Source organism: Crotalus tigris, unplaced genomic scaffold (genome assembly GCF_016545835.1).
Source record: "Crotalus tigris isolate CLP2741 ecotype Arizona unplaced genomic scaffold, ASM1654583v1 scf7180000024401.5802323, whole genome shotgun sequence".
Lineage (NCBI taxonomy): Eukaryota > Metazoa > Chordata > Lepidosauria > Squamata > Viperidae > Crotalus > Crotalus tigris.
Window position 1 is genome coordinate 222,768 of NW_024100569.1, and position 8,059 is coordinate 230,826.

Consider the following 8,059-nt stretch of genomic DNA (forward strand, 5'->3'; position numbering starts at 1 on the left):
GTCGGGCTCGCTTGGTGGTGCTCTTTCCACTTGCCTCTGATTGACGACTTCTCTTGACCGGATCGCTGCCTCTCTCTGCCATGACGTTGCTCTGGTCTCAACCTTGGCAAAACGCCCCCTCAGCGCTGTAGTTCACCAAGGGAGTCTACAGAGATAATTCAGCCCTAGAGGGGAAGGGCGGGGAACTGATGTGGGCACCCCGATCACTTAGGATCGATCAGGCCCTCCCCAGTCGAAGCTGCTCTCTGAAGAGTTGGCCACCGATGATCAAATGCTGCCTTCAGAAGAAGGTTCCAGGCAGCCTGGACTCCGGATACACCCAAAAAGGCCTCCGGTGGCTTTAGCCACGTACAAAATGGCCGCCGATGACTTTAGTAACAAACAAAATGGCCGCCGAGGCTTCAGCCCCACTCAAAATGGCCGCCGAGGGCTTCAGCCACAAACAAAATGGCCGCCGAGGCTTCAGCCCCACTCAAAATGGCCGCCGAGGGCTTCAGCCACAAACAAAATGGCCGCTGAGGCTTCAGCCCCACTCAAAATGGCCACCAGTGACTTTCGCCACTCCCAAAATGGCCGTCACTGGCCTCAACCACCTACAAAATGGCCGTCGGGGCTGAGCCACACCTAAAATGGCCGCCGGAGGCAATTCAAAATGGCGGCCGCCAATTTGGCGCCTTAAAAAAGCCCAGAAAAAACGGCCGTTGGAAGGAGGCCTTGAGGCCCGGGTGTAAGCTGCGACGAGCCCTCGTTCGGATGAATCGCCTGGGCTCCTAAGCAGCTGGTGGCATGCGATTAGGCCGGCTGGGAAGGATGTCGTCCAAGGCCTGACGGGCCCTCCCGGCTCCGAAAATTGGGCCGCGCCCAATTTCTCACCTGTTGCTGTCGGCTGGGACCGAGGGACCTGGGAAGGCTCCCTGTCGGCCTGACGAGGCTCGACGATGTTGCGGAGCCCTCAGTGCGATCAGCAGCTTGCTTGCTGTGGTGCCGGCCATCGAAGTATGCCCGATGCCTCCGACGATCAGCTGGCAGTCGGAGGATCGTCAGAGCAGCTCCGGATGGAAGCGAGTAAAATCGAAGGTTTGAAGTGCTGTCCCTAACTGAGGGAAACGAACAAGGGGAAAGCTTTCCCCCCCCCAGGGTTGTGGGTCTGTCAGCCTAAATAGGCTTCAGACTGGTCTAATTGATCCTTTTTCCTAGCTAATAATCGATTCAAATCAATAATAAAAAACAATTAATACTAATAGCCTGAGCCAAGTAATTAAATGGAATTTAACAGTCTTCTGCTCCAGGAGCGAAGACAAAACGCGTCTTAGAGCAAATAGGACTAAGTCTAAAACTGGGGTGCACTTGGCACAGAGGGGGCGTTACCAAATTCAGACTTAGTCCAATTGGAGCAGATAGACTAAGACAACCCATCCGTGGGTTCTCCATCCAATCATGCTGGAGAACAGAAGGAATCACTATGGAATGCTTCATTTTCCTTACCTTAAGGAGATGGAAGTTTTCCCCACAATGTTTGTACTGAGTTCTGTTTCAGTGCCAATGGCACCTAGGGCTCAAAGTCAGCACATTACATTGCACTTGGAAGTGTATAGGCAACCAATGCAGGGCCCAAAGCATAGTTGTGTTGTGCTCCTGACATCTGGTTGCAGATAATAAGCAGGTTCTCACCTGGAGCTTCAAAATAGTCTTTAAAGGAAGACCTAGGTAGAGTGCATTGCAGTGGTTCAGCCAGGTAGTGACAAAGGTGTGAATGTGTACTTGGTTTTCTGGCTAGGATCAAACTGGTGCCCCACCCAAAGCTGGATAAAAAGCCTCCCGACCTTCCTTCCACCTTCCTTCTGTCCCTATAGTAACAGCCTTGAGTTCAGGAAGACACCCCCCCCCAAGACAGCAGGTGGCAGGAGATTGCTACTTCCTTAAGAAGCGACACCTCAGCAGACAGAGGAACCCTGAGCAATCAACAGGAATTCCATTATGTACAGTCAATGACACAAGCTTGCCAACTTAATATCTTTGTTGTTGTTAATTGCGAAGTCATGTTCGACCCATCGTGACCCCATGGACAACATTCCCCCAGGTCTTCCTGTCCTCTACCATCTTGTGGAGTCCATTTAAGCTCACTCCTACTGCTTCAGTGACTCCATCCAGCCACCTCATTCTCTGTCATCCCCCTTAATATCTTACAAGGGCATTTTTCTTAAATTTATAATAATTAATTAGACCAAGATGGTACACCTTTTGCTATGTTGGGAAATCCTTTATATTAACAGACAATGAACCTCTTTGTGAAAGGGTTCTGAGGTAAAGGTTATGCTTTTAGAGTAGGTGCTACAAAATATTGTAAGTATGAAATGCCCCCTTCCTTTCACACAGAAAAGGAGAGTAGGGAGAACATTCTGAATTTCTTTGATGAACTCTGCTGGAAACCACCCCACCCTTTCCCTTTAACATTGTTTTCCAGCTTAGGCAGGTTGTTCCACTGGTTAATTGTTCTAACTGACAGGAAGTTTCTCCTCAGTTCTAGGTTGCTTCTCTCTTTGGTTAGTTTCCATCCATTGCTTCTTGTCCTGCCTTCAGGCGCTTTGGAAAATAGCTTGATTCCCTCTTCTTTATGGTAGCCCCTGAGATATTGGAACACTGCTATCATGTCACCCCTCGTCCTTCTCTTCATTAAACTAGACATGCACAATACCAGCAACCATTCCTTATATGTTTTAGCCTCCAGTCCCCTAATCATCTTTGTTGCTCTTCTCTGTACTCTTTCTAGAATCTCAACATCTTTTTTACATCGCGGTGACCAAAACTGGATATAGTATTCCAAGTGTGGCCTTACCAAGGCATTGTAAAGTGGAATTAATACTTCACGTGATCTTGATTCTATCTCTCTGTTAATGCAGCCTAGCACTGTGTTGGCCTTTTTGGCAGCTGCAGCACACTGATGGCTCATATTTAAGTGATTGTCCACTAGGACTCCGAGGTCCCTCTTACAGTTACTACTATTGAGCAAGTACCTGTACATTTGGTTTTTCTTGCCTAAATGTAGAACCTTACTTTTTTCACCATTGAATTTCATTTTGTTAGATAGTGCCCAGTGTTCAAGTCTGTCCAGATCCTTCTGTATCTTAAGCCTGTCTTCTGGAGTGTTGGCTATTTCTGCCAGCTTGGTGTCGTCTGCAAATTTGATGAGTTCCCCATCTATCCCCCTCGTCCAAATCGTTGATGAAAATGTTGAAGAGCATTGGGCCCAGAACAGAGCCCTGGGGCACCCCACTAGACACTTCCCTCCATGTAGATGCGGTTCCATTGAGGACCACATGCTGAGACGGCCAGTCAGCCAGCTACAGATCCATCTGTGGTGATGCTGTCTATCACACATTTTTCTATCTTGTCAAGTAGTAGGTTGTCATCTACTTTATCAAATGCCTTACTGAAGTCCAAGTAAATTATATCCACAGCATTCCTCTGATCCACTAATTTTGTCACTTGGTCAAATAATGCAATAAGATTTGTCTGGCATGATCTATTTTTGACAAAACCCATGCTGGCTTTTAGTAATGACTTTGTTTGCCTCTAGGTGTTCTCTGATTCGTTGTTTGATTATCTTTTCCAGGATCTTCCCAGGTATTGAGGTCAAGCTGATAGGTCTGTAATTTCCTGGGTCCATTTTTTTCCTTTTTTGAAGATGGGAACTACATCGGCTCTTTTCTAGTCCTCCGGTAGTTCCCCAGTGCTCCAGGATCTTTGAAAAATATAGTTCAGTGGTCACATCTGCCAGTTCCTTGAGAACCTTGGGGTGTAATCCATCTGGTCCCGGTGATTTGAACTTGTCTAGAATGGAGGGGTGCTCACCTATCATTTTCTTGCCTAGCTTAACTTGTGTTTCTATTCTGTTTTTTATGGCACTATTTTTGATAGGATGGTCTGTTTTTTCCCTTTGTGCAAAGACAGATGCAAAAAATGAGTTAAATAGTTCTGCTTTCTCCCTGTTGCTTGTCACCTTCTTGCCACTTTCACCCACTGGTAATTGACCAATCACTTCCTTCACTTTTTTCTTGTTTTTTACATGTTAAAAGAAGGGGTTTTTTTTTTGTTATTTTTGACTTTGGTCACAAGCCTTAGTTCATTTTGAGCCTTGGCTTTCCTCACTTCATCTTTGCAGGCTCGGGCTATTTGTTGATATTCTGACTTAATTATGTGCCCTTCTTTCCACTTTCTATACTTGTCCTTTTTATCTTTCAATTTGTCAGAGAGGTCTTTATGCAACCATGCTGGTTTCTGTTGAGAGCTGTTATTTTTCCTCTTTGTTGGTATTGTGCTAGACTAGGCTTTTATTATCTCATTTTTCAAAATTTCCAAGCTTCTTGAGTTGTTTTCCCCTTGAGGATTCTCATCCATGGAATCCTTCCCAAGCCCTCTCTAAGTTTATTGAAATTAGCTCTCTTGAAGTCCAAGACTCTAGTTTAACTGTGTTCTATTGTTTGTGCTTCCATAATGTTGAATTCCAATATTGCATGATCACTTCCTCCCAAGGTTCCTATGGCTTCAACACCTTCTATCATTTCATCTCTGTTAGTGAGAATTAGATCCAAAATGGCTAATCCCCTAGTTCCCTTCTCTACTTTTTGGGAGACAAAGTTGCCTGCTAGGTTTGCCAGGAACCTGTTTGATCTTCCACTTGGTGCAGAGTTTGTCTCCCAGTTGATGTCATGGTAGTTAAAGTCCCCCATTACTATTGTGATGTGCTTCCTAAATACCTTAGTTAGCTGACTAGCAAAAAGTTCATCTATTTCCTCTGTTTGGTTGGGTAGTCTGTAGTATACACCTATGGCAATGTCATTCCCCCCACTTTTATATTGACCTAAATGCATTCAAGACAGTTTTTATCATTGTTGTGCTCTATTTCTGTAGAGATGTAGTTATTTCTTATATAGAGAGCAATTCCACCTCCTCTTTTATTTGGTCTGTTTCTTTTAAATAATTTAAATCTCTCTAGTTGTGTGTTCCATGTCTGGGTTTCATCCCACCATGTTTCTGTAATGGCAACAATATCATATCTGCACTCATTAACCTGAATTTCTAGTTCACCCTGTTTGCTGTTCATACTCTGTGCATTGGTGTATAGACATTTGAGTCCTTTATGACTGATCCTGTGTTTATTTTATACATAACCTGTAGACAAGAGTTCCCCTATTGTCTTACCACCTATTTGGTTAGTGCACTTTGTGTGGCACTCACTATTAGAGGCTTGATTTTGCTTGACAGCAAGGTTGGTATTCTTGTCCCCACACACATCTATGTTACATGCACTGATAGCCCTATAATTTTTAGATTGCTGGGGACAGGGTTGTTCTGTATTAATTAACTCACTGTCCCTGCTGTTTAGTTTAAATTTTCCTTCAGAAAATCTGTGAACTTATAACTGAGTAACTCAGTCCCTTTTTTTGATGGATGCAAACCATCTCTTTTGTACATCTTTTCATTGGACTAGCTACAGACATCGTGACTAATATATCCAAAGCCTTCCCCTTTACACCACTCCTTTAGCCACATATTGAATTCTGCTATATGCTGGCCTTTTCCATTTTGCTACTTATACACTGGTAAAACCTCTGAAAAAGTAAGCCTACAGCCTATTCTGCTAAGGTCCTGCCCCAAGCTCTGGAAATCGTTCTGCACAGAGAGTACATCTTTTTGGGACAGATTGTTAGTGCCAAGATGTACAATAGCCTCCACATCACAATCCCTGCTGCCATTCTTGATTATTTTAGAAATACTCTTCTTGTCCCTACTGGCAGTAGCACCTGGAAGACACCTGACCTCTTTCAAAACCTCTGTGTCCTTTCCTAAATTTACAACCCTTATAATTGAATCACCTATCAGAAGGTGGCTTCTCTTTTTGGATGCCTTTCTGTTCTTGCATGACTGATGTGTAATACCCGATTCACACTTCTCTCTGTCAAAATCTAGTTCTTCATCTCGGACCACAATCCCTTGCTTATTTGAGTTATCATCACAAATACCTTTACCCATCTCCTTAATGTCCCTATTAAGGTCAGCAAGGGCACTGTAACTGTTGTGCAGGGACACAGCAAAAGCTTTGTGTTTATGGTTCACAGCTCTCACCCTGCCAGATCCCACGGTTGTCCACACTGCCTTCTCCTGCAGGATCTTTGTGGTAGAGAGGGCTGATAGCATGGAGGTTTAATAAAGTAGAGTAGAAATAGGTCATTCATTCATTCACTCATCTATCTATCTATCTATCTATCTATCTATCTATCTATCTATCTATCTATCTATCTATCTATCTCTAATATGCTGCCCATCCAACTAATAAGGTGGCTCTGGTGGCATATGCAATTTTATACAATACATCAAAGACCAAGCCTGTATTAATCATCTGGAACATGACTTTTAGAACTTAAAAAATCTAACAACAATTAGTAATGTTTGTTGAAAAGTTTTTATATTTAAACTTAGCTAGTTGATGGGGGGGGGAATAGAAGAGAAAGGGAAGATGAATTACTAAGAAGTAATTTGTCTTTCCTTATGTTTTTTAAAATGTAGATGTAATACTCTTTTGTTTTATCTTGCTTTTTTCTGCTTTTTACTTTTTTACAAAAAAATCAAAACCAATGAATTAAAATTTATTTTGCACACCTCATTAGATTTTTTTTTTTTAGGCGCTGTGATTAAAATACAATAGGCAGATAGTAAACTTTGCTGTCAATGCTTAATCAGCTAGCTATAAAGAGAAAGATTGACAGAACAATTTGTTTTTGTTAGGATTGCAGTTTTAACTGATTTGCAACACCATCCTCAAAATTCAGTTCCAGAGAACTTAGTACTCCAGAATTATTTATTTATTTAAGCAGTGCCTTTGAGTCAATGCTGACTCCAGGCGACTCCCTAGACAAGTCCCTGCAGCTCTTTTTGGCAATATTTCAGAGGTGGCTTTGCGCTTGCTTCCTAAGAGTGAGAGAGAGTGTTTGGCTCAAGGTTAACTCAGCTGTCTTCAGGCCTGGAACTCATAATCCTCCATTTTTAGCCTTTAGCCTTAACTACTAAGCCAAACTGGCTCTCACAGCAGAAAATTATATGTAATCATGTAAAGCTTTTTACTTCATAGGGAAGGGCAAATGTTTGCGTGCCTTGGTTTCCAGTGCAGTATTTACTATCTCCGCAGCCTTTGAGGTTTCCTTCCATTAATTAACCTGGAATTCAGATATTATGATAGTATGTAGCACTTGAGGGAATATCAAAAAAGGCATAAAAATCTCTACTCAGAACGTGAATTGGCTGCCTTTTTTGTGTAAGTGAACATACTTTCAACCACTTCTTTAAATGTGGGAGTTCAGAGCACTCTCTGAAGTCTTTTCAATATTGATGAAGGAGAATAGAAGAATCAAACACCAAGGGTAACCTTCCTTAACAATGATTTGTTGCATTAGTTATTCTTATATTTCAAGTCATTCTACTCTTTGTTCAGCTTTAAAAGGTGCCTTATTGAACTTGTCACTATTTGTTTATTTAAACGTAGAGTATTTGTGATTTTTTAAAAATCCCATGACTTGGGATTTAGGGGCCAGGAAATAACATTAAAAATTAGAAAGGAACTGAAAATTCAAATTGCCAATATATTAGGAATCCCTCCACTGACTGTATCATCACTGAGGAACTGATCTTCAGCAGCAGAAATTGTCTCTGTATAATTGATCCACACAATCTACCATGCAGAACCTATGGAGAACCACTCTTCACTTATGCCATTAGTTAGACTTAGAGATGGAACTGCTTACCACTTCTTGTGAATTGGAGTCTACCTTTAATCTATTCCATGAATAGGACTCTTACTTATTTCAGAGGTGTCACATACCTATCTTTGCTGTAACCAAGCAAATATATTTTTGACACAATGAAGAGAGAGAGAGAGGATTTTTTTTGGCCAAATGCCAACTCACAGACAGAACTTCTAATTCCAGCATAACTTGGGGCAGTTACTGTACGTCTGATATGTAAAGGCATCCAATAAATGTGACTGTACCTTCCCCATATGTAC